Source organism: Lampris incognitus, chromosome 6 (genome assembly GCF_029633865.1).
Source record: "Lampris incognitus isolate fLamInc1 chromosome 6, fLamInc1.hap2, whole genome shotgun sequence".
NCBI lineage: Eukaryota > Metazoa > Chordata > Actinopteri > Lampriformes > Lampridae > Lampris > Lampris incognitus.
Genome location: NC_079216.1, coordinates 42,017,068 through 42,027,383, shown reverse-complemented (window position 1 = coordinate 42,027,383; position 10,316 = coordinate 42,017,068).

Genomic DNA, 10,316 nt, shown 5'->3' with positions numbered 1-10,316 from the left:
CTCTAGGTCCTAGTTAACCATTGGACTATGGCACAAAAGCAATCGAATAACTATTAAAATATAATTTCTGTCAAACGTGACAGTTCAGTTTCCTAAATTGGCTGTACATGCATTAAATTATTGCCATCAAATAACCTGACTGGTTGCCGACCTACCCCTGAGAGTGTCTGTGCTGCAGACCGGGGACGCACTATTTGTATGCCATTTCACTAAGGGATTAACATTAGGTCAAGATAAAGGTTAAAATTAGGTTAGGATTAGGATTAAGGTTAGGGTTAATAGTTAAAGTCAAGGTTAGGGCCAGGGTTGAGGTTAAAAATCATTTTCCGAACCGCTTATCTTGCTCTCAGGGATGCTGGAGCCTATCCCAGCAGTCATTGGGCGGCAGGTGGGGCGACACCCTGGACAGGCTGCCAGACCGTCACACAGGGCCGACATACACACACGGGACAATTTGGTATGGCCGATTCAACTGACCTGCATATCTTTGGACTGTGGGAGGAAACCGGAGCCCCCAAAGGAAACCCACGCAGACAACATGCAAACTCCACACAGGACGACCCGGGACGACCCCAAAGGTTGACCTATCCTGGGGTTCGAACCCAGGACCTTCTTGCTGTGAAGCGACCGCACTAACCACTGCGCCACCGTGCCACCAGGTTTAGTTTATAAATTTTTTTTTTTAAAACCTGGCGGCACAGTGAACAAGAATCATGTTGTCTGTGAATGTTCTCATTCATCCAGGTCATGGTTATCCAAAGGAATTGAATCGAGTGCAACTGGACTTGGTATATATCCGTGAAGATGTTTCGCCTCTCATCCAAGAGGCTTCATCAGTTCGTGCCTTTCAGACTAGCTTTGTCTAGTCAGAAAGGCACGAACTGGTGAAGCCTCTTGGCTTGTGTTTTTCAAGGGGCAAAATAGTCTTGTCAGATCCAAGATGGTATTATATTTCTGTTGAAATGGCCTAACCTGCCAAACTGGAATAAGGACAACCGATCAGAGAAGGCTATGATTGAAAGGATGTTGTCATCTCTATTTACTACTATTGATAGTGTAGCGAATTCGGGGGGCAGCCGCGGGAACCGCCACGCGAACCCGTATCTCCTGCACCGCGGGCGACAACGTTAACCAGTCGACTGAAGGGTCCAACCCATTAGCTAACGTGTCTACTTCTCCATGCACGTTACACTACCAACCTCCGTCGGGAAGCGCGTCAGCATATCAGCTCCTTCACGCTTCTGGGCGCATACACTTCCGATGGTCTTACAGTCTCACCATCCCACTTCTGACACCAATGTAGCGAATTCGGGGGGCAACCACAGGAACTGCCGCAGCCGGGACGTGAACCCGTATCTCCCGCAGATACCACTAACCACTCGACTAAAGGGTCCGACCCGTTAACCAAGGGTTAACGTGTCTACTGCTCCATGCACGTTACAATAGGTTAGCTCAGTGTCCATACATTGCATCGAATCTCATCTTGTCCCATTCCAAAGAGATTTGCATCAAAATACATAGGATGTATACATTATGACCTTCCCCTATATGGCATAACCCTGCGATTTGCTCTGGAGGGACGCCATTATTTTGGAAAAATATGCGATATTGATAAATCATGTTATATTGATCGTTTGTTTGAAGAGCGTATGCTTATGTCCTATTCTGACATAATAAGAAAATAGAATCTGAAGGGAAAAGCTCTTTTTTTGGGGGGGTATCAATAAATTAGAAGCTATTGTAACGACCCTCACTTGTGCAGGTGTTCGTGATAGAGATTCAGACCAGGGGTTCCTAACAGTGGCTTTTATTGCCTGCATTCACAAATAAAACAACAATCCATGAGATTTCTGTTGCAACGCGACTGCATACAAGTCTCCAGCGGAAATGGTCTAGCTCTAAGGTACGGATAGCGCAAATGCCCAAAATGTGTCAAAGTGAGAATAAATAGACAGTCGCGCAGCCTCATATTTAACCTTAGTGAATGCGGTACAACACCTGGGGTTTACACAAACCATCAAAAAGCATTAGATTACAATAACATGTTAAAATCCAAATTTTGGGAGAATTCACTTTATCTGAGTGAGGTCATTTTCAACTCTGTTACACCCACCCCCACTGAATTCTGGACAAAATTATACACATGTTCGCAAACTATACCTATGATTCATCTGGTGTCATGGGACTACACACAAGAAGACCGACTCTAGAAGTATCCTTTAAGGATGCGGTGGACAGAGAGCGACGTCAAAAACTCTCCAACCAACCACCGGTTATAGAATGCCTTACACATTCTACACTTGCCTAAAAACTGTCAACACACATAGAAGTAGGTATAAGTGTTCACCTAGTACCGCACTTCTAAGGACATTAGAAAGACCTGCAAAAAAGAAAAAAAAACAAAGAGACTTATGCCCTAATGTAACGACCCTCACTTGTGCAGGTGTTCGTGATAGAGATTCAGACCAGGGGTTCCTAACAGTGGCTTTTATTGCCTGCATTCACAAATAAAACAACAATCCATGAGGTTTCTGCTGCAACGCGACTGCATACAAGTCTCCAGCGGAGATGGTCTAGCTCTCTCGTGCATGAGCTAGCAAACAATGTTTCTCCTGGCTAACCTCATGCGTTGCATAGCATACTAAACTTACATGGAAATCCAAATGCACAACTCATTAATCTTCGTGTAAACAAAAGTACAAAACAAACCAAACAAAAGGACAGACAGCACTGGCATAGCGCACTGAGTAATCGTATAGTTTTAACATGGAAATTCTTGACTCTTGCAATATTCATAACCAAGTTCTTACACATTTACATTATACATAAACCACGTACCTGCATTCACAAATAAAACAACAATCCATGAGGTTTCTGCTGCAACGCGACTGCATACAAGTCTAAAATAGCATAAAAACCAAAATAAGAACAATGCTCTCCATGACGCACAGCGCAGCGTGGTTGCCGCCAAAATTATACTTTAACTCGGTTAAAACACTTACAAATCACTTTCTATCGTTACTTTTCGAGAGCATTAGTTAGTACAACTTATATACATTTATATCCAACCCTTAGTTTGCAAAGAAAAACATGTTCATTTATTAAAATATCAAATTATTCACGGAGCGCTCCCAAAGCCTGCTTACCTCCAGCGGAAATGGTCTAGCTCTAAGGTACGGGTAGCGCAAATGCCCAAAATGTGTCAAAGCGAGAGTGAATAGACAAACAGTCGCGCAGCCTCATATTTAACCTTAGTGAATGCGGTACAACATCTGGGGTTTACACAAACCATCAAAAAGCATTGGATTACAATAACATGTTAAAATACAAATTTTGGGAGGATTCACTTTATCTGAGTGAGGTCATTTTCAACTCTGTTACACCCACCCCCACTGAATTCTGGACAAAATTATACACATGTTCGCAAACTATAGCTATGATTCATCTGGTGTCATGGGACTACACACAAGAAGACCGACTCTAGAAGTATCCTTTAAGGATGTGGTGGACAGAGAGCGACGTCAAAAACTCTCCAACCAACCACCGGTTATAGAATGCCTTACACATTCTACACTTGCCTAAAAACTGTCAAGACACATAGAAGTAGGTATAAGTGTTCACCTAGTACCGCACTTCTAAGGACATTAGAAAGATCTGCAAAAAAAAAGAAAAAAACAAAGAGACTTACGCCCTAAGAGCTTGAACTACAGCGCTGCATACAGTCTGAACATTCTGCCGCAGTCGTCTAGTGACATCTCGTCCAGCTATCGTGTAAAGGAGCCTGTTAACTGGTCGAACGACACGACCCAGACGTGTAGTGCGGTGTGGTGCAGACTCAGGCAGTTCAGTGGGTGCAACAGTATGTGCAGCGTCACTTACAGAGTCAGAAGTAACTGTAGACAAAACTGTGTGATGGCCACTAAAAGTCGAGGTGTCATCCCTATCAACAGTGTCATTAGTGAGTGAGGCGTGAGAGAGTTCAGAGTGTGAGTCTGGGACCTTGTCAGTCAACACGTCGTTAGTAAAGTCAGTAGAAGGCTCCCTAGCACCCCCTTCAGGAGACTGTTGACTTGGGGTGTTGTTCAGGTGACTGACCCATTCTCTGGTTCTCTCCTCAGACGCAGGCAGGATATCTGAGTAATTTTCAGGTTCAGGGACGCTCACAAGACTGTGCACATCATCAACTCCACATTGAGTCTCATCCTGCTGAACGGACACTTGAGTCTGAGTGTGCTCTGATGTAGCTTGACCTGAGGCCACGGAATGGACAGAGACAGAGGACATTGAGAGACCAGACTGAGAAGACTGTGGCACATCTTGAATAGGAAGAAAATTCACCAGCATAAGTAGATTACGATGGACAGTCCGCTCACGCCCTGTGACAGTGTCCTGTATCTTATATGTGTGCGTTTGGGGATTCAGCTCAGTCACAGTGTAAACAATAGACTCCCATCGGTCAGCAACTTTTCTCTTTCCTCTCTCTTTCTTATTAGCCACAAGCACTCGGTCTCCAATTTCAATTGTCGGTCCTTTCGCTTTCCTGTTATACAGTCTTGCCTGTCTGTTCTGTTCCTTTGTCACATGCTCTTGAGCAATTAGCATGGCTTCCTTACGGTCCTCAGACAGCTTCGTGACATACCTGCCAAAGTCGGTCACATCAGGGTCAGTCAAGATGTTTCCAAACAGGATATCTACAGGAAGACGGGGCACCCTTCCAAACATCAGGTAAAATGGTGCATATCCTGTTGTCTCATGGGCAGTGCAATTGTACATGAATGTGAGAGTTTGTAAACATCTGGGCCAGTCTTGCTTTGATTCTGAGGGAAGAGCTCTGATCATATTGCCCAGCGTTCGATTAAAACGTTCGACGCTGCCATTTCCCATCGGGTGGAATGGAGTAGTATGGGACTTTCGCACACCAGATAACTGTAGAAGTTCAGCGATCAACTCGCTTTCAAAGCTTGGACCCTGGTCACTGTGGATCCTCTCAGGGAATCCATAGACGCAGAAATACTTCTCCCAGAGGACTTTCGCTACTTGTTTGGCTGATTGATCCCTGCAGGCAAAGGCCTGAGCCAGTCTGGTAAAATGGTCGGTCATTACTAAAACATCCACAGATTTGTTGTGCGAATCTTCAGCTGACCAGAAATCAATGCATACAAGTTGCAGTGGTCTGGAAGTGACAATACTTTCAAGAGGAGCTCTTCCTACAGGCTCGGCCATTTTGCTCACTATACAACGCTGACAATGACGAACGTATTCTCTCACATCTCTGTCCATGTGCAGCCAAAAAAATCTCTGTCTGGCAATGCTCAGGGTTCTTGACTGACCTTGATGACCTGCACTGTCATGCACTCCTTTCAAGACTTTAGTCTTCAGACAATCAGGAACAACAAACTGATGGCGTCTTGTCTTCGAAATTTGATCACGTGACACTCTGTACAAGACGTCATCACTCAGAACAAACTTTTCCCAGTGTTTCAGCAGCCTCAGGACTTGACTCGACTCCTGTGCTCTTTCCCGTCTGGATAGTCTCCGAGACCTCTCAACAAAAAAACGAATGCGAGACAACGTACCATCTCTAGATTGTGCATCACGGAGATCTCCAGCAGTAAAGGCAGGCAGGCTGGGCAAACCGTCAGGAATGAGCTGGGGTAGGTGACACACAAGGGCTGTCGCACGCGTCTTTGCTCCAGAGGCCCATTCAGTGTGTGACTGTATAACAGCGGAGACTTCCTGTGTGGATAAAGACTGAGCTGACATAGGAAGGGACTGGGTATTTGTGGCTACAAGACGTGTTTGCTTCTCTGCCATTACAGACTGGTTGGTTGACTCTCTGAAGGTCTGTTGAATAGCTGTGTCAGACAAAACAGCAGCTTCTCTGGTGAGGTCATGAAGTGGTTCACTGACCAGTCTGCGACCGACACTTTTGCAAAAAGGGACACAGCTGAGAGCGTCAGCAACAATATTTCTTGGGCCTGGCACATATTTGATGTCAAAATTGTAACTGGCTAATTTTGACACCCATCGCTGCTCACAACAGTCAAGTTTAGGTATAGTCATAATATGAGTCAATGGATTATTGTCAGTCCAAACAGGAAAGTCGTGGCCTTTCAACCAGTGGCTAAACTTGTCACAAACTGACCACTTCAGTGCAAGAAACTCTAATCGATGGGCTGGATAGTTCTTCTGTGACCGAGTTAAGGACTTGCTAGCAAATGCAATTGGTCTAGCCACTGAGTCACCTTCACGCACTTGAGATAAAACGGCCCCAAGGCCATCCAACAAGGCGTCCGTAGACAGCAAAAACGGTTGACTAAAGTCTGGGTGGGCCAAAACAACGGAATCTATGAGGGCCTGTTTGAGTTCAGCAAATGCCCTAATCATGGTCAGTAGTCCAGTCGGTTGACTTTAGTTTGCGGCTCACTACAGTACACCTAGGTTTTCGGCCTTATTCTGTTTCTGACCAGCCAGCAGTGAGAACAGGGGCTTCGCAAGGGCTGAGTATCCTGGGATGAAGTGCTGATAAAAATTTAGCATGCCAAGAAAAGATCGCACACGTTTCTCAGATGGTGTCACTCCATCCGCGTCCATCAAGTCAGTCACAGTCATACTGCTTATGCTCTCAACTTTGCCTGGGTCAGTCGAAACTCCGTGCTCGTCAACAATATGGCCAAGGAATTTGACAGACTTCCTCAAAAAGTAGCATTTCTTAGGTGCCAATTTCAAGTTGTGGGCACGGAGTCTTTTGAACACCATTTCAAGACGTGCAAGGGCAGAACTTTCATCAGGAGCAAAAATCAAAATATCATCTAAATAGCATAACAGACTTAGATAATTTTGATCACCAAAAATGGAAGTCATCATTCTCATGTAACTCCCTGGACTGTTACAGAGCCCCTGTGGCAGCCTGTTGTATTCGTAAAGCCCCATAGGTGTAGTGAACGCTGAATACTTCCTGTCATCCTCATGTAAGGGCATGTTATAAAATCCTGAAGTCAAGTCCATTGTGCTGAACAGTGAATTGCCACCAAGTGCTGCCAAGCAATCGGCCTGATGTGGAAGAGGGTGAGCGTCCTTCAAAGTCCTCTTGTTCAGCCACCTGAAGTCAGTACACACACGCAAATCACCATTCTTCTTCCAGATAAGGACTAATGGTGGGGCACACTCGCTTGTTGACTTTCGAATGATCTCTTTTTCTTCCATTTCACTTAAGACCTGACATAGTTTTTGATACTGGCTCGGTGGCACACGTCTGAAAGGAAGTCTGAATGGCTTTTGGTCAATCAAGTAGATTCTGCGGACAAACTCCTCTGCTTTGCCGCAGTCAAGGTGGTTGCGTGAGAAGACATCCTGGTAGTGAACAATAAGTTTGGACAACTTGTCTTTACAGTCCGATGATGCATCACACGGGCTGATGTCCAGCTCACTCAGGCCAATGGACTCTAAATTCTCCCCAGCACATCTTGCATCAGGACAGACAGGAGTAGTAGGCACGGTGGAAGCGCTCTGATGACCACTGACTAGGTCTAAATCTTCCAAAGCGACACAGGGTACCAGGTCAGCAAGCTTAGCGTTACGTCTCAAAAACAAAGGCTTTTCAGAGACATTCATCACTTTCAAGGGAACCCATCCATCTGCCCACAGGGGTGTGACAACTCTGGCGACCATCAGTCCTTTGGGTGCAGACCGTGCTGACGTAGGCTCTGTCATCACCGCACTATCAGGAGACACATGTGTGAGTTTTGGGAGCTTTCCCCACAGAAGGTATTCACAGCCGGGTTGAAGGCAAGTGGCCGAGTTGCAACGTACTGTGCCTATCTTGTCAGGCATTTCACCAGCGCCCCATCTATGCAAGCCAGCTAGCATGGAGAGAAAATGTTCGGTTTCAGTGTCGGTAGAGGACGGTGCAGAAACTGCTGTCCAGTACGTACTACACTTCTTTGACTCACACAGTATGTGTTTGATCACATTGGTTCCGATAATTAGGTCATCATGTTGTCCTTCAACTACAATCGTCGGCACAATCATTTTGCAGTCATTAACTTCCATGTTAATGTAAAAGGTTGACTTCCGGTGCACTCGTCGACCACCGACACCAATGAGAGTCACATTGGTGGAGAATCTCTCTGCTTCACACACTGCCCCAACAGAGAGCAGGTTACGCATAGCAGTATCACTGACTGTAGATGCCATTGAGCCACTATCTAGCATACCCCCAAGAGTCACTTTGCAGCCCACCTTCACTGGTACGTAAAATAAACTGTCACTCCCACCCACAGTCTGAGTGTTTTGATACACAATGTTTGTTGACTGAAATTGAGAAAAATTGACAAAATTAAAAGTTGAATCAAAAATATCGGTGTCTAGCGAGTGGGAGGATTCTTTATGACCTGTATTGCCTCCCTCTGAATACAGGTCAGCTAGTTTCCCGAAGCCGGGCTGAGTTGGGGTTGGACAGTGCTGCCTTGAGTTACCAGGGGCCAGACACTTGAAACAGAGATGGTCAGATTTGCAGTGAAACAAGGTGGAATTATTAACATCTCCACAAACTCTACATGGCGGTGCGCTGAAAGGGCTGGGGCGTTTCTGGCTACGCTCAGGATTACGCGGCTCCACCCTGGCCAAGACTCTCTCAAGCATGCTCATCATGCGGCCGAGGACTCCATCATCAGGCTGCTGAGCATTCTGTGGCGGCAGGACGTGCTGTGGTCGCTGGACGTTCTGCTGGACACATGCAGAGTCTGAGCATGAGCTGGGAGTCTGAAACAAAGACGTGGCATGAGAACATGGTGGACAAGTTGACTGGGGGTCCATCCGATGAGAATCAGAGTGAGCGCAGGTGTTTGAATCATTGTCGAACACAGCTGCAGGGTGACTTTTCAGCTGTGGGACACTGTAAGATGTTGCAGACGCACCCCATTCCCTTTGATATTCATCTATCCTGAGCTGGATGTCTTTAGAGGTCCACTCACTGACAGGCTTGCGTTTCAAAATTGAGGAAAGCTGCGGATCAGGGCAGTGCTTCGCGAACATTTGTGCCACCTCTCCACTTATGTTCTCCATTCTCCTACCCTGACGGTGCAGTCCCTCATCAGCTGTGTCTGCTGCTTTGTTTAGTCTGATCCAGTAGTCGACTGGATTTTCTTTTGGATTGGGCAGTGTGGTGTAAAAATCTTGCAACGGAAGTGATGATGAAGACTGACTGAAATATCGCTTTAGAATGTCATACATGAGATCTGGGTTCTGCTTCACATCAAGTGTGTCATCACTCCTCAGAGCTACTTTGACCACGTCTCTTGCCTTTCCTAAAAGCCTTTCCTTGTATCTCATCCGCCTGTTCAGCTGTTGTGTAAGACTGTTTCCTAAGGTGAGCTTTCGTCATGGCTATCCATTCCTGAACAGAGTACTTGTCAGAACTATTTCCCCTAAAAGTCACAGGTTCACGTTCAGTCTTGACATGAACTACTACTGGCGTTGTGTTATGTTGTGTAGGGCCTGAAGTCAGAACAGTCGCTGGTTTGTCAGTCAAAGGTGTATCATGTGTATTAGTACGATCAGTAAGTCCAGAAGAGAAAAGTCTAGCTGCAATGGAGTTACCTATTTGCTCTCGCAGGTGGCCTACCATATCAGTCAGGCGTTGCATGGCAATGCTATCATTCACCGGAGTAGAAGTCTGTGCATCCACCCTCAAAAACTGTTCACTAGGAGACCAGCCCGGGCTCACACTATGCCCCGTGTCCCAAACATCACTAACATGTTCTTGAAGACCACCTGCACTCTCACTTCCATACCCACTAGACAATGTGTTAGCATTCAGACCATTAAAATGAGCACCCCTGCCCCTATTCACGGAGAAGCCTTTAAACCCATTGACCTGACTGTTATTTCCCTCAGCCATGATACCTTTAGAAACATAAAATTAGAAAAAGAAATAATAATAAAACTAGAAATGACAAATGCAGAAAATTGCTGTCACACCACCTGAAAAATACTGAACACTAAATTGTAGTGTGATTTGAGAAAAATATTTCTAAATATAGCAATATAGTACACTGAAATTAAAGAGAAATGGCTAGACAATGTACAGTGTAGTTACACTTCCTCGTATCAAAACTACCATGGATATATCTTAAATGCAGTGTTAGAGTGTCCCCTAGCGGTCATATACGAAATCACCAGAAAAATCACGTTGTACATTCCAGGAAGACAGCGCAGCGCAGCCCCCTCGGCGATCTGCTTGCGGAGCTGATCCAATTGATCCAGAAGAAGTCACGGCACCAGTGTAACGACCCTCACTTGTGCAGGTGTTCGTG